We start from the raw sequence: 27678 nt of genomic DNA on the forward strand, positions 1-27678 counted from the left end.
CTCCACGAATGAGGGTCAGAGTCAGTGCTGCCCTGGGGGTCAGGGCAGCCCAGAGCAGACACAGAAATATTCCCAGTGCCCTGATTTCCACAGAACAGCAGCATTTTGCAGGCAGTACTTGGTAGGGCTGGGGTTTCCCAGCAGTTGTGTCCCTGTGCCAAGTCCAAATGAGGAGCTGGGGCTGCAGCCAGCACAGGGAGATTTGAGATCACTGCAGGGCCCTGGCAGGTGCAACCACAGCAGCAGCAAAGCAGGAGATGTTTAAAAGCCTCCCTCTTCTCTGTGACATGGATTATTAGGTAAATAAAAAAGGTTTTGATTAAAACATTCAAAACTCCCTGAGGCTACTCAGGAACTCGTTTCTGTTTTGAAAGCTGCCCTCAGTTCTTGGGCTCCTGATGTCACTGAGGCATTTCAGTGCCTAACTTGCTTTTCAGGATGGAGCTTAAATCCTCCTGAAGGGACAGGTCAAGGCAGTGATCCAGCCCTGGGTGTCCAGCCTGTGGTGGGTGGGACATACCCAAAAATGAGTTGTGTGGAAGCACCCTGACCTGCTGCCACACTCACCCTGCCCTGCAGCTGACAAACACAGGCTGAGCACATCCTCCAGCCTCACTGCTCCATCCTCAGGAGCTCCAGCTTCCTTCCCTTGGGGGCAATGAGAATGACACAGTTCCGGAGAGCCTTTCATCTTTCTGAGCCTCCTGAACCTGTGTAAAACTCAACATTAGCATTTAAAGTTAATTCTCCTGTTACTAACCCAGCCCATCACTCTGCTCCCCAGCAGCTGCCCAAGGGAACAACCATTCTCTTTGGCACAGAATTCTGATGGATGAAGGGAAAGCATTTAATCTTGACACTTGATTGACAGAAAGTGTCCCTGCTAATTATGGCCAAAAGACGAGAGAGGAAAGTGATAATACAGTTCCATCAACTGATTTTGGTGTCATATTGAGGGTGTCTGGAGACCACACAGTGCAAGAGATTTATTTTCTCTATTTCTTATAAAGTCAGGGTGAGGTCAGCACCAAGTCTGCTCAACTTCAATAGCAGTGCAGAATGTTGTGTTGTGTAAATAAGAAGCAAGCCCTGAATAACTCCATCTGCACAGAGGCCACCTCTGCTCTCTCCAGTGGAGCTTCAAGGTCTCTGGTGGACTTCATCCTCATCAGAATGATGTGTCTTTCCTCTAAATTGCTTTTTCTCAATTTCTCACCATGATTTCAGAAGGCCAACCTGACATGGGGCTGCACCAGCAGCACGTGGGTGAAATGCTGGGCTCCAGACACCTGAGGGACTTCTCTGCCAGCTTGGGGAAGGGAAAAGCACAGGGAAACCTGAGCATAAGGAGGACCCTTGGTCTACAGAAACCCCATCTTCATCTCCAGTGTCCAGCATTTTCCTTCCACCCACACATCAGAAATAAAGAGGAGGAACCGCATTGCTTGCCTGGTGTCAGATTCAGAGCAAACACTGGACAAAACCCATCCTTGCAAACCAAGTCTCATCAAGCCTATAAGGACTCAGTGCAGGGTTCCTTGGCACTCCCATACAAATACCACAACCAAGAGGCTCAAGTAAATTCTAGAACAGGCATCTGGTTTCATCCCTATGGATTTCTGCACCCCATTAAAAAGAAAACAACCCCAAAGCTGTTTCCTGCCTCCCCAGTGAGGCACAGTTCCCTCACCTGAGCATCTCTCCCTGCTCTTCTTTCCAGGTTTGCCATGGCAACGAGAGAAGTGCGTATTACCCGTGTAAAACAGATGGGTTGTGCTTTTAAATTGTCTCTGTGTCTCCAGCCAGGTGATGATATCTCCTGGATACCAGGCATTTAGGAGCAGGAATACTCTGCAGCACAGCCAGTCCCAGACTGCAAACACGTAATGGGCTGCAGGCTTCAGCAAACGAGGGCTAAAGTGGGTAAAAACCAGGGGAAATTGGATTCCCACGTCAGTGTGCCAAGGGCTGAGCCAGGCAGGCTGAGAGCAGAGCACACCCTGCTCTGGACAAGCCAAGAGGCTGCAGCACGGAGGGAGGAACTCGGATGCCAAACTGCAAAAGGACATCGTGAGCCAAGCCAGGGTTTCTTAGCAACAGCATCGAATACAGGGCCATTAACTCCTGCTAAATTCCTCCTGCTAGAGCCTGAGCTGGGGAAACCTTCAGACCCTTAGTGATGGCTGGAGTTGTGTTTTGTTCAGTCTGATAAAAGGGGAAATCAAAGGTAGCCACTGAAAAGCAAAGACTATAAATGGCTGCGTTTTGGGGAGGTTTCCCTGGGTATCCCAGAGGTGCTGGACGTGCAGCTGGTTTGTAATGAGGCTGTGGAGAGCTGCTGAGGCAGGTCTACAACTGCTCAGCTGGAGCAGCTCTCCTGTTCTGCTGGAGGATTGGCTTGGCCAAGAAGGCAACTAAAAAGCAGCTCATAAAACAGACTCAAAAACCCAGCACAGACAGAGACTCAGAGGGCAAGCAGTGATTCATGATCACAGCAGTTTGATTTCCTCTGGCAAAGTGCTGCATATTTGTGGGGCTCCCCTGACTCATTCTGTTGCCACTACTCCTGATTTAGTGGTGGCACAGCAGCTCAAACAACAGCCAGAGCAGAGCAGGTGACCAGCAGGCTCCTCCTGTTCCCTTTTGAGCACCATTTGCAATAATTCTATTCTGATTGTAGCAGTAAGCAATGGTGACTTTATTTCACCCTAAGCAGTTCTTTATTTTCTCACAGCCCAGCAGCCTGAACAGCTCTGGTTTGGTTTTGGGAAAGCTGCAGCTGAAATGCAGCTGAGCTCAGACTGAAAACACCATGGTGAGAATCAAAGTGTGTACTTTTACCACATTTCAAAGACAATTTTAAGACACTCTCAGGGAGGCGGGAGACAGAGTCTGTTTGAAGCGTTCCAGAGCTGGAATGTGTGGAGCTGGTGACACTGTGCTCACACAGAAAGCACAAACACACACAGGGCATCTCTCTGCAGTGTTTTAAACATCACATTTTCACAGTCTAGCCAGACTACACATATCCTTCATGTTTCTCATTTAAAGGGCCCTTTTGCTGCTGATCACTGAGTTATCATCAGAGGTTATGAAGCTGATGAGAGTAAAAGGCATAAGCACATTTGTAGGGTCTCTCAGTGCACTGGAAAGTTCCTTTCCTTTAAAAGTTCAGCTCATTTTGGGTTGTCTGTACTAATTTTTAGGACTCAGCTCTTCCTCTGGGACAAAAGGGAAACCTGTCCCAGATGCAGTTTTCATTCAGCCTGTGACACACAGGTGTTACTTTTATCCTGAGACGAAGACACCTTCCAAAATTTTGCTGTGATTTTGACTCATGTCTCTGTATTAATACCTTTTGAGGAAAGCAGCTTAAAATTACACTTCAAAATACTTCCACAGGTATTTTTACACGAATAAAGGACAGATTTAAATCCACAAAATAACACACGGCACAGAAGTAGCCATGGTCAAGAAGTAATTTGCTGGCACAATCTACAGCACCATCTGCCTAAAGCATATTTAGGTGCCAATTCTGGTGCTCAGGACCTCTGGATCCATCTGATTCTTTCCTCAACTGAGGAGCAAATCCTCCCAATCCCTTTGTAATCTGCATGAGAAGTCAGGATGATAAACTCCTTAATAATGCCAGCAGATAGCAGGCATGGAACGAGAGGAGATACAGGTTTCTTTAATGAAAAGAACATGAGGTTTATCATGTTTTTGCTATTAAACTCTGACGAGATTAGGCTAATGAAAAGCAAAAACAGCCTCCCTCCTCCCAGGATTGCTCCTCAGCCTCAGAAATGTTTGCAGTGAGAGCATCAGACATCTTCTCGTGGGTTTTCCTCCTTGTGTGACAAGCACAGCACTGCCACCACCGCCACAAATTACACTGAGGTGTAAGACCTCAAGCTTTGGCTTCTCTCACAGCCTCCTCTTGTTACTCTTCGTAATGACTTTTATTTATATGCTCAAAATAAAAAATGATAATTTAAATATAAATAAGTATAAAGGAGAACTGCACACATAAGGGTATTTTTTTTTTTTTTTTGCCACATCTTAAACCCCTAAATAGCTCCTGTCCTGGGAAGAGCTTTCATTAGCACATATTTCCATACCAAGATGAAAGAAGTGTGTGAGGTTAAAGTTTTCCCTGGAAAAGGAGATGATCTCCAGCTGTTAATGCCGTTATGTTCCTATTCATTAGCATCTCTGGAAGCTGACAAATATGTTCTTAATGACATTTTTTCCCCCTTAATGCCTTTTAAAGTATTTTTCCCTTACTGCAGTGCTAATAAGGTGTAAAAGTCCTGTCCTGAAACCATTCACGCTACCACAGCTCACGCTCTGCTGCAGTTTAAATGGCAAAGTTTTCTAACAAATGCAAATTAAGCAAAGTATTTAGTGCTACTCAGAGTCAACATGTTCTCACATTAAAACCTTCCCCAACGTATTTAGTCAAGATTTAACTTTCACTGTGGTTTAAATAAAAATGTAGAGGTGAGTTTCAGTGAGAACTTTGTATCCAGGTAGTTTTCATTGCTACAACTCAGCTGGTAAAGGTTAGGTTATATATATATATAAAATATATGTGTGTGTGTATAATATATATATATATATAATATTTGTATATATATATAATATATGTGTATATATCTGTGTGTGTATACATATATACATGTATATATGCTTTCTGTGTGAGCACAGTTTAGATCTGAGAATGCAGCTTCACTGTTCTTCCAGCTTTATCTTCTGAAGTTGCCTCAAATGAAAAAAAAAGAAAGGCAGGAGAAGTTATGAATTCATAAAGGGGCTTAATCCAAATTCAGGTGCCTTTTATACTGAGTATCACCAATTTCTGATATATATCTATGTGTGTATGTGTGTGTGTGTGTGTGTGTGTGTGTGTGTGTGTGTTTATAAATATATATATAAAATAAAACCAACTCTACCAGTTTCAGAACTACTGGCCATGTGGAACAGCATTCAAATTGAAGCAGCTCTATTTCATATTTCTTCTGCATCTGCTTGCAAAAAGAATCAATTACATAAATGTGCTGCTAAGGTATCCAGCAAATACTGCAGTTTGCTCTGTCATTCTCCAGCAAATCAATGATCTCAGAATTGAAATAAATCTTTTTGTACATTCTGGACAGTTTTATAATTTAGAGGCAGATTCCAGCAGGAAAGGCTTGCATCAGTGCAGCTGTTTGGGGAAGATGGATGTTAGCACAATGTCAAATCTAATCAGGGATGACACGCTGCTGTTATTTGATTCTGCTTATCAAAATTATTTATCTGCAATTGTTGCTTTTTGCAAAATGCTGTAAGGTGGAACATTTGTCAGTACTATCAGTGAGGGAGAAGTGTGATTACACACAATTTCCCCACCTCCAGACCATCCAAGCAAGTGCTTATTTTAATTCTTTGTAAGTGCAGCATTTGAAAGCACATTTAAGTGTTTTGCTGAAGTGGGTTCTGGATAGTGATAAATGAATCATTATGAGGACAAATTACCCAAACTGGGTCATAATCGACCACACTATGCAAACTCCAGAAGTGGAGTGGGGAAGTGAGTGACTCACCCATGATAACAGGGAAGAGGCTGATTAGTGCAAATGAACACAAAGGGCAAATGTGAAGCTATTCAGAATATCATTTGAAGAGTTCATAGGTCTCCCTGACCTCGAAAGGGTCTTGAAATGGTTTGAGGAAATGTAGGAAAAACAAAGATTACTGATCCCCATTTTGCAGAGTCTGTGTGTGCTTGGCATAAAATGGGCAGAATAATTGGGGCACAGCAGCCTGGCTGGGGCTGTCCCAGAAACACCACCAGGGCTTTTGGCTTTGGGAGAGAGGGACAGGCAGGGGGGAACAGGGACAGATTTTATTGTAATCAATAATAATGATTACCAAAAATAAAACAAACACTCCTTCCTCAGCACTTGAGCTCCAGGGGGGGATTCCCTGTCCTGCGCTGCTTTAAGGTCCCCAGCATGAGGGAAACAAAAGGTAAGAACATGGAACAGCTCATTAAGCCCGTTATTCCCATAGGATAAATTACCTTGAGGGAAAGAGGAGGCCATTCAGATAAGGCTTTTCATGAAAGAATGATCCTTTTCTATCAGCTGCAGGACAGATCACACTGCAGCTCCCCTCCCTGCCTGTGGGTTTGGCCATCCATGGCTCTGTGACACCAAACAGGACAACTCTGCTCTGCTCCTGCACTGACATCTCCCTCACTCCTGGAAAACTTTCATTTTGGATGGCTTTTAGCAAAGGAAAACTAAAAGAGCATCCACAATGAGGACTTTTCTGCACAATTACAAAATGCCACCAAACCCATGAGGAAGGAGGAAGAAGAAGCATGGAGAAGAAACCCAGGACAACACCCTGTGCCCTCCATCTTGCTGCCATCCACAACACACTAAAAATCCCAAAATCTCAATTTCTCACCCAGTGATGCACCTACACTACTCTCTATAATCTATTTCACACTTCTGTGGGTTCCAGTTTATCTTGAAGTCTGGGAAACTTTCTCCATGAATGAGGGTCAGAGTCAGTGCTGCCCTGGGGGTCAGGGCAGCCCAGAGCAGACACAGAAATATTCCCAGTGCTCTGGGTTTCCACACCCTCCCTGCTCAGATCCCAGGCCAGGGTAATCCTGCTTCACTCAGAAGGAGAAAGGAAGGGAAAGCATCGTCCTGGCTGCCCACCTTTGGCTTTGACAACTGCCATTGAGAGAAATAGTGGACTTCTCTTTACAAACCACTAGGTTTGGGTCTGCTGGTAGATAAAACCAGCACTGGGAGATAAAAGAAACAATGGGAAGGATTCCACTGATTGATGAATGGAAAAAGAGATTTGCTTTTACAAATAAACTTTAGGTTTGCTGATAAATGAAATTAGACATTGAAAGATGAAAGAAACAATGGGGAAGAAAAACCCCTAAATTCTGTAAGAATTAAAAATGAAAAGGGAGGGTTGTACATTAGAGGGAAATCTTTGGGATCAGGCATTCTGGGAAGTCTGAACCTCTCAAGTACGTCAGAAATGGGGAAAGAGAGAAGGGAAATGTGGCTGGGAAATTGGGATAAAAAGGAGGCTGTGTCCTCCAAAAACTGGAGACACCCCAGGGGAATGCCCCATGGCCTCTCCCTTTATTGGAATAAAGTCAGAAATGACTCCTCTGTCTCCTTTTGGGACATGAACCTCTGGTGTTTGTGGATTAATTTCCTAACAGCTGATGGCTGAGGGCCCTTTCTGGCTGCACACAGAGCCCAGATGTGGCAGCCCCCACGTCTGACCCGCACTGAGGGACAGAAGGGCTGGGAGCAGCTTTGCACAGACCCAAGCACAGGCTGGAGGAGGATGTTGTCAAAATAACCTCCAGAAATAGAACAGAGCAGCAGCTCCAGAGACCAAGTTTTTCATCCCAGCCCTTCCCTAATCACACTAGAGATGACACAAAGTTTCAGACAGAGGAATTAATTACTCTGTTATCCAGCTCCATTTAATGTGGCTGTTGCTCTCTGTTGATAAGGAGCAAACAATAAGATTTTGCCTTTCTTGAGGAAGCCCCCAGCCTGTTTTCCTTTGGTTCCTCCTACACATTGCTTTTGCTCTAACAGAAGTATCTGATATTTTTTTATTTGATGGGGTAAAATAATAAACATGAGATGAAAAAGAGAAGGACACCCTTTTGGCTGGAAATCTGAGAATGCAGCTTCATTGTTCTTCCAACTTTATCTTCTGAAGCTGCCTCAAATGAAAAAAAAGAAAGGCAGGAGCAGTTATGAATTAATAAAAAGCATTACAATGGACTTAATACAGATTCAGGTTCCTTTTATACTGAGCATCACAAATTTCTGATATTTTTCCTAAGTTGCTTCCATAAATTCTCATATGGTTTAATTAATTATGGGACTTCCATGTGGCGTTGAGAAAACAAAACAGGTGAAATATTCTCCTCTGGTTAAACTGGTGCAAACTCAAAGATTATTTCTTGACTGATGCATTATGATTTTCCAGGATACACAGCAGAGTGCAAGGTGGGGTATATTATATTATATTATATTATATTATATTATATTATATTATATTATATTGTATTGTATTGTATTGTATTGTATTATATTATATTATATTATATTATATTATATTATATTATATTATATTATATTATATTATATTATATTATATTATATTATATTATATTATATTATATTATATTATATTATATTATATTATATTATATTATATTATATTATATTATATTATATTATATTATATTATATTATATTATATTTTCAGGCAATACAACCCATACTAACTCCTACACTTTTTGAGGTCAAACAAGCTGAAGTGGCCTAAAATTGCCTTATCATTAATGCACTTTTGTGCTAAGAAATTAAAGAGAATTGGAGGTATTTTCATTTTAAACAACGGGCTGCCAACCTGGAAGGGAAAAAAAAAAAGAAATTCAGGTCTGAATTAACATTTGCATGGGCCAAGGACTGACCTCTTCCTCTGCCAAGGCTGCTGTGTGCAACAATGAGCACACAGGAATTATTCATGGAATAATTTAAGGGGAGAGAGGTACTTTCTTATAACTTCATGCTTTGCTCATTCAATTAAAAAAAATGAATAAATGAGCACAGGTGGAGCTGAGCAGCAGTTCTGGGGGGAAGCTGGAATGCCTGACACAGTTTTGCATCTGGAAAGAATGTTCTCTATTCTGTTCAGAGCAGAGCTCACCAGAGCTCCAGCAGCAGCAGGGCAGACTGTGGTGCCATCTTCCAAAGAAAAGAGCAAGGTTCCTCCTGCAAATTCAGCTGGGCAGGGCTTTTCTGGACTGGCTCCAGCCAAATTTGGGACTCAGGACAGCACAGGTGTTGAGAGCAGCCCAAAAACCTGATTCATTACCAAGTATTTCACCCTGTGTGTAGCATTTAGAGGTCAGTGCATCCAGAGGGAGATACAGGTTGGATATTAGGAAAAGCTTTTTACAGAAAGGTGATAAAGTTCTGCAATGCTCTGCCTGGGGAGGTGGTGGAGTCCCCATCCCTGGGTGTGTTTAACAAAGCCTGGATGTGGCACTGGGTGCCAGGGTTGAGTTGAGGGGTTGGGGCTGGGTTGGACTTGATGATCTTGAAGGTCTCTTCCAACCCAGTGATTCTGTGATTCTGTGAATATTAAATTAGTGCCCACACACACTGCCCACACCACTGCTCTCCTGACCCACAAATCCAATCTCTGGGGATCAGATCCCCCAATCTCCACCATCACTCCAGAGTCCAAGGACTGTATCAGCCTGTGCTCAGGTACATCAGCTGTCCCCAGCACCAAGGGGAGGAGCTCAAAATTTCTCCTTTAAATTATTTGAGCTGCCCTCAGTGCCTGTGGTGATGCCCTGTGAAGGCTGGCCTAGAACAGAGATGAGATGAAGCTAAAGAATAAATTAGAGATTTATTACGAGGCCTCAATGGATACACCTTGGGAAGTACAACTTAAAATAGCCAGAAAAATGGACAACCAGTCACGGGGTCTCACACTTTTATAAGGTTTGGTGCATTTGCATATTGGAGTTAATTGTCCAATTACAGCTTTAGGTTATGCAGTCCCATCCTGCTTGTTTTTCTCTCTTCAGCCCACGTTGTTCGTGCTCTTGGGCCTGAGATTGGATCACTTGTCCTTGGTCCCCAGCTGGAGCAGGAATTGTTTTGTCTCCCTGCTCTGTGAGGAGAGCTTACCATCCCCTTATATGAAGCCCAGAATTACAAACTAAAGCAGCACAGAATGTGAAAAATACAAAAGCTCAAACCTGAGGCATCAGTGGAGATATTTGTGGCTGAGCCTGTGGTGGATTGAAGCCACTCCAGAGGTCAGAGCCTGCTGGGTCCCCTTTCTACAAAGGATGTGCTGCCCTTTGGAGTGAGACACCAGGAACAGGCTCCTCCATCTCCCTGCCCCTGACACAGAATTCATTTACTGCAAGGACAGAAGTGCTGGCACTCACAGCAGTGTCCCTTCCTTCTTTCTGCATTGTTGGGCTCTGGGGGTTGGGTGGGGTTTTTTTTTTTCCCCATCTCTTTGGTTTTTCTCCTTGTAAGCACTTGACCCCTTGGAAATAAAAGAAACAAAGGCACCACATTGAGTCATGGAGATAAGAGAGCTCAGAGGGATGGGGAAGAGCAGGAATGACAGAGATGAGCAGAGTTGGGCAGAGATTCTCGAGGCAGGAATCAGCTTCCCAGAAGTTCAGGGATGCAGGGCAGGTTCCCCACACCAGAACTGCCCAGCAGCTCCTGGAGGAGGATCCCCCACATTCAGGGTGGGTTCAGCTGGGGATCACCCCTATAAGAGGAGCAGTGACACTCCTCCATGAATCACCTCAAAATTCAGAAGAATCAGTGTGGACTGCTCCACACAGCCCCTTCCCTGTGTTCTGATCTCATGGTGAGGTGGGACCATACAGTAAAAATCTAAGTGAAAAATAATAAAATTCTTCTAAAGTTTAGGGAAATTTTGTGCTGCTCCTCTGCACATTCTTGTGTTATTGTTGTGAAAACTATAGATCTGACTCTGTGTGTATCTGTAACACCCATTTTCAGCAGGGTGTTTTTCTTGACTCCATTTCTTGACGTGGTTGGGATTCCTTCTTGCCCAAGTGCATTGTTTTGCTAATGTGTTCCTTGCCAAATTTGCTCTGAACTTCACCCCTTCAAGTCATGCTTGCTGTTAATTTTTCTCACAAGCCTTTCTGCTAACAGCATTCTTCAGCCTCCTAATAAATCACATTTATTAAATAGCAGTAAGAAAGGAACCCACTTTAGGTTCCTAAACACCTCCTGTAACAGTGAGAGCAAGCAGACGCCCAGAATCTTGTTTCTTTTCCTTTTACAAACAGCATACCAAAGGCCTGACACCTTTTTATAGCATCAGTGTGACCTCCCTCACTTCCCCCAAGGAGTGACTTCATCCCTAAGCAATCTGGGGGCTGTGGATGCACCGAGCACGAGGCTTCCACAGTGCATTAAAATGTAATATTCCACGGGCTCTGATTTATGGGCTGTCACTTAGGGCAAGGCATCGTGCATCTTAATTGGCTGCTCCTTTCCAGCTACTTGGTTTGCTTGGGAGATGAGGAATTTTGCACCCACCATAAATTTTCATGGCGAGACAGGTCTTTGAAAGGCAAAGGAGTTAAAAATGTAAAAATGAAGCAGCCAGAGCTGCATCTCTAACAGTCTCTCTGTGAAACACATGAGAATGGATCATAGGAAATAATTATGCATTTTTCTTTGCCTGATTTACAAGTTCCAGGGCTTTTCCTGATGAGATCAACTCCATGAATCCATAGAAAAATCAAACCCACACCTTTGCAGCAGCCTCAGGGAGCTCAGTGACAACAGAAGATCTCCAAAAGCTCCACGGTCACAGAGATTAGTGCCTAATTACAAAAATCCACGACAGATCCACTGACAAATTTTCAAAAAGCTTCGACTTTTTATTTGCCTCACATCTGACAGGGAACGTGTCACCTTCAGGGTGTAAGATCCTCAAAACCCTTAAATCAGACAGAAATACTGTGAGTGCTGGCAGTGTCCTCCTTGAGGAGACTTTAATCTTCCTCAGCCACATGGATTTTCAGTTAAAAACTATAGATCTGAAATTACAAACTCTGGATCAAAGGAATGCTTGTCCAACATGAGCAGAAAGGAGTTCATTGTACAGACAACAGGCCCATGAGTCAATTACAGAGCTGTTAATTACAGATTTGTACTCAAAACCCATTTCTGACCCATCCTATGAATAAATTATGTAGGTTGTGTTTTCCATGGCCTTTTAACCCTCCTCCTTCTCAAGACACTTCAGAATTCTTCTGTATCTGCACAATGACAACCATCACTCCCTGGTGTGGCACCAGTGTCACACTTGGCTGAGACCATCAGTTTTTGGGGTGAAACGGCAGGAAATGGGGGTTTGCTGTGCTGGGTTGGACACATAATTTATGTCATGTTATGTTATGTTATGTTATGTTATGTTATGTTATGTTATGCTATGCTATGCTATGTTATGTTATGTTATGTTATGTTATGTTATGTTATGTTATGTTATGTTATGTTATGTTATGTTATATGTTATGTTATGTTATGTTATGTTATGTTATGTTGTATGTTATGTTATGTTATGTTATGTTATGTTATGTTATGTTATGTTATGTTATATGTTATGTTATGTTATGTTATGTTATGTTATGTTATTTTGTATGTTATGTTATGTTATGTTATGTTATGTTATGTTATGTTGTATGTTATGTTATGTTATGTTATGTTATGTTATGTTATGTTATGTTATGTTATGTTATGTTATATATGCTGTACTAAAGAATAAAGAAAGGATACTCACAGAAGGCTACAAAGAACGATAATGAAAACTTGTGACTCCTTCCATAGTCCTGACACAGCCTGACCATGATTGGTCATGAAGTCAAAACAATTCACATGAAACCAATGAAACAATCACCTGTTGGATAAACAATCTCCAAACACATTCCAAAGCAGCAAAACACAGGGGAAGCAGATGAGATAATATTGGTTTCCTTTATCTCTGAGGCTTCTCAGCTTCCCAGAAGAAGAATCCTGGCAAAGGAATTTTTCAGAAAATACGATGGTGACAGACAACCACCCCACCCCCAGCACCCATCTCACCACCTCAGACCTTCCCTTTGTTTTTTCAAGCCCTGCAGCACCTGCCTGACCCGGAGGAGGTGTTTCTGTCTGTCTGTCCTCTGGCACATTGATTTCTCCCCAGCTTTATCCCTCTGCCTTGTCCAATGACTTCACGCAACCCAAACATTTCTTTTGTATTGATTTAGTCTCTCTGTTGGACTATTTGATTTTTTGTTTGGTTGCTTAATCCTTACAATATTGATATTTTTCTGGCTGGCAGCCAAATAAAACCTTTGGAGACACATGAAGTACATATTAGGAGTCTCATTGCCCAATAAATTAAAGGTACAAATTATACAACCAAATCTGATGAGCATGTCATTACAGATGTCACATTTTGGCACCATGGTGCTTTACAAAAGAGACTTATTTCCATTTATTCTTGTGTGGAATTTAAAATTCCAATCAGCAGAACCACAGAGGGGGATTATGTTACCTTGGCCTTGAATTCAATTGTAATTTTAGTTCTATTAAAACTCCAAGCTTGCACAATAAAATAATTGTGTGTATTTGATTAGGATCTTAATGACATGTTTGCCTATTACTCCAGCTGTTTTCAAACTTAAATAAGCTTTCTATCCCTTGGAAAATTCTGGGAGACAAGATGGTATTTGTAGTATTGAGCAGAAGTTTAAATGCAAAAGACACCAAAGGGAATTGAACAATCCTGACACAAAGACATGATTTTCTCAGCATTTTGTGAGACCCCTACTGAAAAAGCAGAAATTAACTGATACAAACCAAAACTACACTTGACCTCTGAGATTTGTGGTGGTCAGTGGAATTAGTCCATTAAAAATTAAATGTTAATATCAGTTTGAGCAAGCTTGTGCTTTGCTGTGTCTGGAAACAGTTTGGAGAGGTGGCAGATCGGGAAGCAGCCATGCCACACTTTGTGACAATAAATAGCTTTTATTGTCTGATCCCCACATATTCTGTAAGATTGCTCCTATTTAGAAGCTATTATTAACCTCAGAGGGTGTCTTGGGGCTGCTTAACTGGAGTCACTGGTCCAGCAGTGTCCTGCTCTCCAGCACAGAGTGATGCCAGGGCACCTGCAAAATTCGCTGGGAACAAGGGAGGAATTCACTCCTTTCTTTCGTTGCTTTGTGTCTGCTTGATCGCTGCAAAAGTGCAAATTAAAATTTGGATTTTAATTTGCAGGATGCAGGATCTGTTCTCTGGATTCAAACCAGTTTCTAAGGATTGGAAGTCAATTGTAATAATATACTAGAAGAGTAAGATCCTCATTAGTAGGTAGAAATGTAGAGGAATAATCATACATCATCTACCAAGTGTCAGTATCAGGCAGCTCCAAATCCAAAGTGGTGGTTTGGAGATCCTTGTCTCCTCTCCTTGTTTGGAGGTCTGTGTGTGTGAATCTGCATCCTGAGATATCAGGGAGGAAATATCTAATATTAAAATATAAGAATTATTTATTAACATAATATTAAGGTACTGCTTCAAGTCCTGGGAGGCTGCAAGCCTGGCACATGGCACCTCAGATAAAGTCAGTTTTTGTACTGTCTCAAGACTAAAACATGTGGCTGTAGAGGACCTATTCTCTCTTCTGTCCTTAAAACTCAAAGTCTTGGGAAAATTTGTGTTTTCAACAGCTGAAGAAGTAAGTCCAGCACTATTTAAAGTCTCCTTTCCCCATGGATCTCAGCTTTACCTGAAGCAGGTAAAGCTCAGCTCACAAAAGCTGTGCCTGGGGTACCTAAAGGATCTCCTATAGCTACAGCTCATATTCAGAGAGTATTTACTGTACACATCATCAATTTGAGATGAAATATTGAGTAGTGCTGCCAAAACTCAAGGGGGGAGTGGTCACATAAATATCTATGACAAGGGCAGATGGATGTGCAAGGCTCAGTCTCTAATTCCAGCAGATTTCAAAAAAATGTAGCCTAAAAGTTAAATCTTATTTGTAGAAATGTTATATCCACAACAACTCTATCACCTCTGAGGGCTCCTGCTCTTCTCTGACTTTCTCAGGTGAGCTCTCAATTCCTTTCCTCCTTTCTAGTTTTAGAGACAGAGAAAGAAAATCTAAACAAATGAACTTTGTGTTTTAAAAGCTTAGCAAAGGTTCAGGGTCACTCCTTGGTCTACACAGATACATCTGTCATCGAGGTTTAATAACTCAGGTTCTGTGGTAGGCAGTATTTAAAGTCAGAGAAACCCAGCAGACATAAATCCTCATCAAGTCACACTGCCCTATTTTCTCTCTGCCACACAGAGTTTTGCTCGCAGCACTGAGGGTTTTTGTTCACAGCCTCAGCAAAGAAAATCACTTCCTACACCCCACTGTCTCTGCCATATCTCCAGACTTGTAATTTTTAATTATCCCTTCTAGCAAATAAGTCATCAGAAATGTAAGGAAAGATGTTCAGGAGCAGGTAATTCACAGAGCAGTCTTCAGTACCACAACTCAAAAATGAGATTAAAACCAGTGAACCCCAACCAATGCCAGTTCACAACCACCACCACAGTGATTCAGAATAATGCAGTAAATAAACTGCCCCAAAAAACCTCCCCATCCTCAGAAAAGCAAGGGAGGACACAAGGACAAACAGGGCTTGAACAGCAAATCAAGCTGGAGCACTCACACCAATTTTAAGGGGATTAAGTAAAGCCCTCTCCTCCAGAGAATTCGACAGAAACTTCCCCAGGTTGGAGGGATACAGTATGAAAAGCAATTTAATTTCTTCCATGGCATTTATAAGTAATAAAAGCAGCACCAGGCAGTTTCCAAAAACAACTGTAAGGTTTTGCAAGGATATTTCTGGGATATATGACCAGCACCCTCCTTTTTCATTTATTTCTTCTCCTTTAGCTCCTAGCTTGCAAAAACAACTGCAACAAGTATTTTAAAGTATTATGGCAAAAAGGTCCATTGCAAGGCCAGGGTGGATGGGGCTGGTGAGGGTGTTCCTGCCCTTGGCAGGGGCTGGGACAAGATGGATTTTATGTTTCCTTCCAGCCCTAAACCATTCTATGATTCTGAAACTTTTAATTCCTGTCCATAGAGGACTCCTCACACACAGAGCACAATCAGAAGCTATTCCCTCCACCTGAACTAACAGCAATAGATTAATCTCTAATATCTTTATTTTTTTTCCCAGTTTTTAATGCAGCCATCACTGCAAATCCTGTCCCCATGATTATTGAAATACACTCCCATGATGAGAGGAGTGTTCCATTAACCCCCCAGCTCTCACTGAGGCAGTAAGAGCAGCAGGATGGACCTGACCTCTCACCACCCAGATGTCTGATGGCTTTAACTGGCTTTAATTACATTTTAATTACAGTTACAGTGAGCAATACTTGAGACGGTCTAGGGCTGCCAGATGTATTTATTCAGCTATTAGCTATTAGAATTTAAATCTGTTCCATTCCAGATTGCTGTGGTGTTAGGAAGAATTAAGCATCCCATTAATAGCACCCAATAGTAAGTGGATAACAAGCTACACTTGCAGCTACAACATCAGGAGTCCAGGATAAAGAAATAGAAAATTTCCTACAGATGACCAAGGTGAAACTCTGCCATTTGTTTTCCTGGTTCTTGACTGCACTTTTGTAGTGGCTTTTGAGAACACAGCCTGATTTTGCTAAAATAGAGATGTTTCCTCCTTCAGGGTATTTTTATTTTAAGGAAGCAAAAGCTAAGGGTGCATGAACAGAACTGCAAACTGGAATTTGGATGTGTGAGAGAAGCAGCAATTTGCTTACCAGCACACAGGGGGTTCTGAGGAACGGAAAATCAGCAAGAGGAAAACATCTGCCTCTGGTTTGGGTGGGAGCCTGTCTCAGCTCTCCCTCCTCTCAGCCCAGGCTCACGCCCATGGGACAATTCCTCTTTTTCCTGTGTTCAGACAGAAATCCAACTGTGGCATTCACATTCCCTGAAAAAATTCCTTCACCTAGGGATTTTCTCCTTCAAAGCTCAGAGGTCTCAGAGAAAAGGAAAACCATTCTTATCTCATTTGCTTCTCCTGTGTTGTGCTCCTTTGGAATGTGTTTGGAGATTGTTTACCCACAGGTGATTGTTTCATTGCATTCTGCTGTGAGTTGTTTTCACTCTTTGTCCAATCATGCCAAGCTGTGTCAGGACTCTGGAAAGAGTCACAAATTTTCATTATTATCCTTTTAGCATTCTGTAAGTATCCTTTCTGTATCCTTTAGTATAGTATAGTGTTCTTTAATATAGTATAGTATAATAAAGTAGTAAATTAGCCTTCTGAGAGCATGGAGTCAGATGCCTCATTCTCTCCCCTCATTGGTGGACCTGCATTTACAATATCTGACCATGCCACTTATTTAACTTTGGATGTGCTTATTCCAGCATTGCTCCTGGGGCAGATTTTCCAAGGCACTGCAAATCTGCTGAGCTCTGCTCCTGCAGCCAAGCTGCCCCTAAAAGCTCACCTGAGGGAGGGATCCTACCAAGGACTGCCCTCCATGGAGCTCCTCTGGCCCACAGCCATCCCCCAGGGGCTGCTCCAGCCCCTCTCTAGGAGCCAAGTGCTGTTTGAAAAATTCCTGTGCTGTCCTTTGGAAATTCAAGTTTCTCCCAGAGTTTTCTGTAACAAACAGCAGAGGGGACTGCAGTGGCATTGGTGAGCAGAGCCAGTTCCTGATGAAGAACATCTGAGGGCTGAAGGTACCACCCTGCAGGAAGGGTTCCCTTCTCACACCTTGGACAGCTTGGGCCTGGCTCTCTAAACTCCTCTGTACTTGGTACCAACCAGCAATTCATCCAGAGAGAATCTGAAGAGAATCCAGAGAGAATCTGAGCAGGAATGTGATGTAGCCCCAAGTGCCCTGGGCTCAGGAGGACCCTGGGAGGATGAGCTTTTCACTTGTCTGCCTCTGGGCCAAAGATGCTCCTCATGCCCCCTGCACCACCCCTGAGTTCTCCTGCCCCTTCCTCTCCCTGAATTCAAAGCAGATCCACAGGGAGGGTCCCAGCCCTCCTCCCTCAGCAGGAACGAGGAGAGGAGAGCCCTGCTGGAGGAAATGCCTCCAACAAATGAAAGCACAACGTGCTAAATAAAACCAGCTCCATTATTGGCTCTGCTTTCCACCTTTGGTGAACATCCAGCTCCGACCTCCTGCCTTTTACAGGGCTCATGAGGAACACACAAAACATGCAAAAATCCTTTTTTTCCCCACTCTTTCAGGTTTTGAACGTGTGGTGCCCTGGGGCTGAGAGCCTGCATGCCCACCCAGCACAGCTCTGGACCACCCAGACTATGACTCTGCCACAGAGCACATGAAAAAATTCCATCTGGGATATAAAAGACAGGTACCCCCATTTGTAATTATCACATGCCAACTAACGCCTGTTGTTGGGGAAAAAACATTTTGCAAGCATCTGGATGCTTAAACAAGCACCAGAGAAAGTTCATTAATACAGAAATTGAAGTTAATTAACTAACTGATGGTCTCCTCTGTTCCATTCACTTTAAAGGAATCTGCATCCTTCCCTTGGTCTACTGACTGGCTTTATTCAGCTCCAGTTGCTATATCAAAGTGATATATTCTGCTTACAAATTCAAGGCAAAGCCCATTTATCTATGACAGAAGGAGAATGGATTTACATTTAAATGGCTGTTCTTCATGTATCTAATAACTCAGTTGAGTAATCAAAGAAGTACAATCTAAGCAGGAGCCTCTGTGTGTTTGGCATTAATAAAGCCTCTAAGATTCCTCCACACATTCCTCCCAATTTATTTATTTCAAAAAAATGGGAAAGCTGTTGTTCCCCAGCTGCAATCAGCCAGTGAGAAGGTTAGTTGGGAATTAACAGGCTGCTGGCTTAAACTTACAATTCAGTTAAAAATTCAGGCTCAACAGGAGAGCAAGGAATTACCACGGCACATGGACTTTCATTCCTTTAAAAAAGTAAATAAATAATGCTTCAAAGGTGTGAAGAGAACCTTGGCAACAAAACTGTGGCCACTGAGAGCAGCTGGTATCGTGGGTTCACTGAATTCAGTGAGAAATTGCAAGGATTGAGCTGGCAAGATCCAAGCAAAACAATTTGCAAAAGTTAAACACACTTGGAATGCGAAAAGGCCAAAAGGAAATAAAATTCAAAATTATGGTAATCAACTTTTTAATTCCTTTTCCTTGGGCTACATTCAAATTATCTAAACATATGCAGAAAAATCTGTGTGTGCATTAAAAAGCAAGTAACTCTAGTTGAACTAAAACTATCTTCCCTATGAATGGCTTGCAAAGCACAGAATTTGCTATTAAATCTTGAGTTATGGTAATTTCAATGGCAACTTGACCCCCAAAACCTATCAAAATCCAAGTCAAAGATAAGCAATAAGAAAGAAAATGAATCTGAAGGGAGACACAGAAAATTCCACACTCCCTGCCTCGGTGATGATCAGCTGACTTTTCACTGCAGCAAAATGTTCCAGGAGCTGGAGAGGTCTAAGCAAGCATTTAAATGAGGAGAGTTTGGAGCTCAGCACATCCCTGCTGCTGTTTGACTGCAGGGACCGTGCAGCTCCCACCATGTGCACAGCAGATGGCCCAAATAAGGCTAATAAAGATACATTAATGTTTCTCTTGCCTTCCTTGTAAATAAGATTTCCCTGTAGGCTTGCTAATTCATTAGCCAGTTTCTCTACAGCTTCTGACCACAGATCACAGAGCCAGGTAGGAAATGTTGAAGTCTGCTGCACACATTCACCATCTTGTCCTTTCCCACAGTTCTAAGAATTCTAAATTCTAGGAGAAAGTCTGCTGGGGTGTGCTGCAAACCTAAGCAATGGTTTTGTTTGCTGCTGAGCTCCCAGGAAGTTTAGATTCAGAAACAACTCTTGGATAATTTATTTATAGATTTTCAGGTAAGCAACTCCAATTTAAGTATTTTCCCAAAGCCCCACTGCTGGCTGAATGCACAAGCAAAGCACAGAGCAATCAGATTTATCCTGTATCCCTTGTCTGCCTCTGGGCCAAAGATGCTCTTCATGCCTTGTGAAAAATGTATATTTTATGATTGGCTTTTTGCAAATATTAAAATAAATATTATATGTGTTATGTTAGAAAGTGATGCTGTATTATTTTTTTAAAGTAGTGTGTTCAGTATAGTTTAGGTTATAACACAATGTTAAAATACAAACCGTGTATGGGAGATATGGTTTTGAGAAAGGAATGAGGTGCTCCCACCGAGACAGCAGCCACAGGACACCTGAATCTGTCAGAGAAAGAGAATTCATTGCTCTCTTATCAGGAGAAATGAACTTCTTCCTGCCTCACTCAGCCCTGAAGATGCTGTCAGGATTCAGAGGAAGAAGCTGACACTGCCCAGACAGAATCCTGTGTTTGAATGGAATTTATGCATCATGGATGAGGTGTATGAATATGCAATAGGCTGTTGCTTTTAAGGGTTAATCCTCTGTTAATGTGGGTCCCTTTTCAGGCTTATTTTGCCCACAAAGAGGTACCCAGACTGTCTGTAACTCTTTGTTTTTATTGTCTTGTATTGTCCAATTCCAAATTGTCCAAATTTTTATTACTCTAATTATATCACTATTTTTATGACCATTTTATTACTATTAAACTTTTAAAATTTTATAAACAAGTGATTGGCGTTTTTCACATGCCCCCTGCACCACCCCTGAGTTCTCCTGCCCCTTCCCCTGCCTGAATTCAAAGCAGATGCACTGGGAGGGTCCCAGCCCTCCTCCCTCAGCAGGAACGAGGAGAGGAGAGCCCTGCTGGAGGAAATGCCTCCAACAAATGAAAGAAAGCACAACGAGCTAAATAAAACCAGCTCCATTATCAGCTCTGCTTTCCACCTGCAATTACTGTACATTTCAGCTGAATATTTCTTCCTGGCAACAGAAACAGTTTCATTACAGCTTATATATGTGACAAGGAAGCTGACTGCAGACTTGTGAAAAGCAATTATTTTGGACACTGATTACTTCCCATGCAGGCAGTGAGTGCTGTAAGTGCAGAGAGCTGGGGAAGACCAGCAGTGATGGGTGAGGGACTGCAGGGTCTGGAGCAGTTAATTAATGTTTTGGGGTGAGCAGGGAGGGGGAAACTGCGAACACCCAGCTTAACATTCAAATTAATTAACATGAAATAACTTAATATGTTTAGTTTAAATGCAATTAATTTACAAGGAAAAAAAAAAAGCCAGCCTAGAGACAGATAGCTGGTGCATCTGGTGCAACAGTCAGAGCAACATCAAGTTCCCATAGCAACATATTTGTTAGAAACAAGACAAACATACTTAGGACGGTGTGGTTTTGGTTTTAGTCCATCTGAGTGATGAGGACTGAACCAACAGGGCTCAAAATATGGAGATCAAAACTTAAGAACAGCTCTGAAGACTCTTTTTCTTTCTCTAAGCTGAGAGGGCATCGCAGTGAGATCTGAATTAAATCTGGAAATGCTGGTGCTGATGTGGGGAGCTGCAGAAACAACTGCATTGCATCACACTGGGACCAGTGTCACAGCCCCTGTGGGCTCTGCACAGCTCAGCCACTGCAGGTCCTGCCACTGCAGACACAGGCAAGGCAGCTCTGCTGTTGTGAGTCGAGGTTTGATGCTCCTTAATTACTTCATTAATTAGAAAGAGCCAAAAAGCACCCCAAACCTGTCAGTCAGCACTGTAATTGTATTTTTTTTAATCAGTGAGTCATATCTAATGACGCTTCAAAAAGATGGAGGAATCCTGGCACACCTGAGCTCACATATCATTATTTTCTGAAGAAGTAGATGTCATAAAGCCCCTGGCAGGGGATGTGCTCTCTGTGTCAGGGTTGGGCACAGAGCCCCACAAACCTTGAACACCTTGTCCAGTTTGAGCAGGAGGTGAAAGACCAAGGGCAGAAGCTCACAGATGTCCATGGGCTACCTGAGCCACCCATGGGAGTTTGTTCTTCTTTGACATGAGCTTTAAAACCAGTTCAACTCAGAACTGGAGCAAAAAAAAAAAATCCTTAAGTGGCAAACTTGGGTTGTACTTTCAATTGGTTTCAGACAAAATGATATTTCAGAGATAAATTGATGCTCTGCCCTTTCTCAAGAGTGTTAGACAGTGATTTCCTTCCCCTTTAAATGCCATTTAGTGGATGTGACATTCAGTGAGGATCTTATTGACAAGTGAATATTCCCCACACAATCACCAATCGTGGCCACTCAGCTGCTGCACTGATCAGGGACAATGACAAAGGGAGCTGCTCAACCACTCCACATTCATTTAGCTCCTGAACAAAACCTCTGCTTCACCTCCTACATTCCAGCTGTAGCATAAATCTGCTCCTCTCCTTCTCCTCCTTGAAACAGCACCAATACTCCCTTAAAATCAGATTTTAGAGGAAATTTCCATCCTTGTGCTTGACTCACTCATTAATTATTTACCAAGACCTTCAAAACACAGCAGCATTGATTGCAAATTTGTAATTAAGGCTGACTTGTATTTTCACTTAGAGCAAATGTTCATATCCTTTGTGTCCCCCCATCTCATAGCACCAATCCTCTGAGTATTTTAAGATTTCACTAGAATATTCAACAATTAGTTCAATTTGTGGGTGCTGCCTTGAGCAGTGGCTGTTCCTTGGCTGCCTGATTGCAGGAATGGATCAACACAGACTCCAATATCAATGTTTTACTGAGCAAAACTCAGCTGATTTGAAGTTGGGATTGTTTCCTCTAATGGCTGTGATTATCTGCTGTGCAGAGGCTTCTCTACCCCATCGTTGTTCCCTGGGGATGATACCACAGAAAGATAAAAGGCCAGAGGGTAATTATACAACTTTTCATTTCCACTGATCTCTAAGCATTGAGTAAAACACAAAAATGCCTCCTACACACACCAGTCAGCATCAGCACTAAAGATTTACCTGGCAAATAGAGAAAGGATTGAGGGTTTAGAAAGAAATTTACCTGGTAAATAGAGACAACACTGAGGTTTTTTTCAAGGACTAAAATTAGAAAACCTCTTTTAATCATCTGAAATATTTTGCTTTTTGCTGCCAGCTTGTTAACTTGGCTGTAGAGGGACCTGATAAATGATGGAAGTCCCTCCAGGAGTGCAGATACTTGTGCTGGAGCAGCAGCAGTACAGAAAAACCTGGAGATCAAACCAGCATTGAGATGGCCATGTTTGCACATGGAATCATTTAGGTTGGAAAAGACCTCCAAGATCATCCAGTCTGTGAAAAATGTGTGTTTTATGACTGGCTTTTTGCAAATATTAAAATGAATATTATATGTGTTATGTTAGAAAGTTATGCTGTGTTCATTTGCTTAAGTAGTGTGTTAAGGATGTATGTAGTGTGTTAAATATAGTTTTAGGTTATAACATAAGGTTAAAATAGAAACTATGCTATGTAAGATATGTTTTTAAAGAGAGGACTCACACTGAGATAGCAGCCACAGGACACCCAAATCTTTCAGAGAAAGAGAATGTATTACTCCATTATCAGGAGAAATGAACTTCCTGCCTTGCTCAGTCCTGAAGACACCATCAGGGTTCAAAGGAAGAAGCTGACACTGCCCAGACAGAATCCTGTGTTTGAATGGAATTTATGCATCATGGATGAGGTGTATGAATATGCAACAGGCTGTTGCTTTTAAGGGTTAATCCTCTGTTAACGTGGGTCCTTTTTTGGGGCTTATTTTGTCCAGAAAAGGTATCTGGACTGGCCATAACTCTTTGTTTCTGTTGTCTCGTATTGTCCTAATCCAAATTGTCCAAAGTTATTATTACTCTAGTTATATTACTATTTAAATAACCATTTCATTACTATTAAACAATTAAAATTTTAAAACCAAGTGACTGGCGTTTTTCACAAGTCCAACCACCAACCCAGCACTGCCAGGTCCACCCTGACCCTGTCCCTTCCAAGGCCTGGCCCCCTCTCAGTGCAGAAATTTTCCCCAGTGTCCAACTTGAACCTGCCCTGGCACAACCTGAGGCTGTTTCCTCTCCCCTGTTCCCTGCAGGAAGAACCTGAGCCCACCTGGCCCCACTTTCCTGCCAGGATTTGCAGAGCAGGAAGGTCCCCCCTGAGTCTCCTTTTCTCCAGACATATTTCCCCAGTCTGCAGATAAAACTTGCTAATTTCCAAGCTAGAAATCTTTATTTCTGACTTTATCCTGACTTTCAAATCAGAAAGAAAGGCACAAACACTCCAAGCTCCTCAGCCAAGGATGGTGTTTGGGATTTTTTCCCTGTTTCATCCATCACACTGGTTACAGAGTCCAAACTCTCTCACCCACAGCTGCACAGTCACTGTTGTGCCAACAGGAAGAAAAGCAGCTTCTGTTGGCAAACCTGGTAGATCAGAGCTGGGTCAAAGCTGCCTCTGGAATAAGGAGGGGCCTTTTTCCCAGGCTGCTTTGTGATTTACGCTTCCCTCAAGAAGCCAACACAGCAATTGCCAGGGCAGCTGTGGGGGAGAGGGGGATGTGAGCCCAGGCACACACGAGATCCCAGCCCACCCTTCCTGTCCTGGAGTGCAAGGCAAGGTGTGTTCTGTTGCCATCTGTCAGAGCTGTGCTGGTTAACTTCTGTTAGTTGGGCAGTTTTCCTTATCTCTTCCACAAACCAATCCTCCCTCCAGGCAGACATCTGCTGATAAGAGCTATTTAATGTCCCTCCATGGCTGATAAGAGCTGCAGCATCCCACTGGGAAATGTGAGCACAGAGGGAGGAGCCAAGCATTCCTACCTGGATAGAATCTGGAGATTCTGGAACACCAGCACAGCTTCTCCACTGGATTTCCCAGAGGAGCAGCAGCTGCCTCTTCCCCTGGATCTTCAGAGGCAGAGACTGCACCTTTCTCCAGGATCCCTGCTCCAGCAGAGCCAGCCCTGACACTGCAGGAGGGCTGAGCCACAATTCCAATGGGACTGCTGCCAACAGCCTGACCCACAGGGTGTCAGGTTGGGTTCTGACTCTGCCAGTGTTGCTTTAGTTTACTGCATTGTCTATTTTATTTTTCTTTTCTTATTAAAGAACTGTTATTCCTGCTCCCATATCTTTGCCTGAGAGCCCCTTAATTTAAAATTTATACCAATTTGGAGGGAGGGGGTTTACATTTTCCATTTCACTTCCTTAGCACACACCTGTCTTTCCAAACCAAAGCACTTCCTCACATCCCCAGCACAGCCCTGCCTGCTGCCCCAGAGTGACCACAGCCTCTCTCAGCCACACAAATGTTACTCAGACTTCACACACCTGCTCCTCTGCAATTCTCAGTGACTAAACAGCCCCTAAAACCAAGTGCTCTTAGAGAAGGGAAGGAAAAAACCACAAAGAGAATATTCTACCTTCCCAAAGAAACAAAACTTAATCAGATTTGCAAGAAGGAATTGTAAGACTTGAAATTTTTGGTTCTACTCCTGGGATACCTGCAGGGGACAATCAATGGAAGACTGTTGCTCTTGTGTGATGACATTACCATATGAAGAAATTGTTCCCAGGTATAAAAAGGATTTCCTTTTGAGCAGAGCACTGGGCATCTGTGTCTTTGACAGAAAAAGGACAAACAGAGTTATCTGCAATACTGCATGGCTGATTTTTGTCACCTGGTGTCTCATTTGTTCCCTTCTAAATCCAAGGCAGGATCACATTTGTGAAGTCTCTCCAGGAGGACCAGAAGCTTGGACTGAAGAGTGCTTGTTTTTGATTGGAAAATAAAGCACAGATTTATTCCAGACTGTTCTGCTCCACGCTTTAAAAACAATGTCTGTTACAAGGTTATGACTTTCATCAAACCCAATATGTTTCTATTAGTGATACACAGAACCAGGGAAAAAAAACTAAAATAGAAATCAACACTTGGGTCAGATAAAAAAAAAATTAAATTTCAAACCAGCAAAATTCCAGTTTATCAGCTGGAAAAATACACATTTGGATTTCTTGCTTGCTCACAAGTGGAGTTCCTTGTGGAACAACTAGAAATACTGAAAACGCTGGGTTGGATTTTCTCTTTCATTCATGGGTCTCTCTCAAACTTGATCAACAAATTTAAATTCAGTATTAATGAGCATCAGCTTCTTCCCTGCTTAGGCAACAGCAGGGAAAAGGAGAGTGAAAAAAATAAATTACAGCAACCATGAAATACTGATTTTTAAAGAAAAAAAATGAGACATCCAGTTGTTTATTGATTTTTCTTGCAGTTATATGAAATAATCAAATTAATTAGGCCCCTCAAAAAATCTGGAAGGCAAAATGTGTGTCTGGGGGGAAGGTGCACAACAGCATAAACCCCTTGTTCAGCATCAGCTCTCCCTGACCTGGGGAGATCCAGGTGCTACAACTGAAGCAGGAAATTTCCAGAAGCATTAGACTTAAGAATTCTCAGCACCTGTGAACACAACACCCAGGAAATAGCTACAACTCACTGCTCTCAGAAAAGAAAAAGATCATTTCCAATTTTCCTGGCTCTATTCTTTAAAACATGAGGTTTAGCAGTGCTTAGAACTCTCTGTGCTGCAAATCATGTAGGAAATGATCCCACAACTGCTGACTGTGGTAACATCATCCCCACCTTCCTCCTCACGTGCCCTGTGCTGACAGATGGATTCAGATCCCCACCAGTAAATCCCATTTGAATTTCCAATCAGATGCAGTGACAAAGTTCCTGCAGTTTGACTGTGGAGCATTCAAGCAGCTCTAATGGTATGTGTGCTTTAGAGGTTTTTAGGGAGAAAGATGGAGTGAAAATAATGGAATCAAATACTTTGCTGTAGCTCTGAGCTGGTTGCTTTAACAGGCTCCAAAATGTCAAGGGCTTTGTCTTGTCTGAAAGTAGGAAAAACTCTTTTAAATAAAGTCTTGGACTACCCAGCTCCACCCAAAACAGAGGAAAATGAGTTTATATTGAAATAGTTTTCAGAAGTGACAAGGCTCAGAGCTGTCTGGTCAGAAAGTTTTACCACCACATATTCCAGTGCCAGCCTTGGATGGGAGGCAGGAGCGTGGCAAAGGCTGAGCAGCATCTGCTGGGCTGGAGGAGCTGGGAAAAGCAGGATGGGATGTGCTGGGCTGGGAGTGCCTCTCCACCCACGGCTGAGCAGTTTTACCCCCAGCCTCTGAATATTTATGGCTCCAAGTGCAGCTGTGCTGGAGCCGCCTTGTCTGCACAATCTCATCCTAAAGCCCCTCAGGATTTCACCTCCTGGCTTTTATTCATGCTTCAAAGAGGAGATGCCACTCAAAATGCAAGTTGGTTTGTATTAAACACCTGAGCAGTGTGAAACAGGTGTGGGGGAGCACTGCTGACCCTACACTGAACTCAGGGTTCAATGGAGCCCCCAAGAATTCAGTGAATTCCAGGAGGTTTGGGGGAGCTGTGAATGTGGGTTTCTCACATCTTGAGGTGAATTAGTGAATTATTGCAACAGCACAGGAAAGGATGGAGATGCACATCCCAAATAACAGCACCCAGTTGGCAATTCCAAGTGGAAATAAAGATTATTTGTTCCCACCATAGGTTACATCTCCAAATATCCTGCACCCAGAGCATTGCTGCAAAATCAATAGTGGAAATCTCTCTGAGGAGAACAGCAAAACCTGATTTTCCATGTCATTCAACAAACACCATCTCTGCTGCCTTCCCTGGCACCCCAGTGCTGGTGTTCCCATAACAACAGAGGAGATGCTCCACTGACCCCGCTGCTCACGGACAGCCCGAGCAGCAAAGGGATCCAGAGCTGCTAAAATGCTTCCAGAACATTCAAGGACCAGATTCTTACCCAAAAACTCAGTCTCAGTCTTCAAATACACCTGCACTAAGACTCATCTTCATCCAATATCCATTGAAGGGGTTTTTATGTAGATGAAAACAAAAGGAGATAAAAGCCTAACAAAAAAATTGAGTCCAAAGCTGAAAAAATAAAAAATCTAGACTGAAAAATATCCAAACCTACAGCCATCTCTTTTTAGCCCTTA

General features: G+C 42.7%; 1 protein-coding gene across 1 annotated transcript in view; it reads right to left on the reverse strand.

The window, feature by feature from the left end:
- KAZN (kazrin, periplakin interacting protein) overlaps positions 1–27678 on the reverse strand; it is a 226860-nt gene that overhangs the window by 179981 nt on the left and 19201 nt on the right. The gene's annotated exons all lie outside the window — the stretch shown is intronic.

The sequence above is a fragment of the Melospiza melodia genome, chromosome 26 (genome assembly GCF_035770615.1).
Source record: "Melospiza melodia melodia isolate bMelMel2 chromosome 26, bMelMel2.pri, whole genome shotgun sequence".
In the NCBI taxonomy this organism is placed as follows: Eukaryota; Metazoa; Chordata; class Aves; order Passeriformes; family Passerellidae; genus Melospiza; species Melospiza melodia.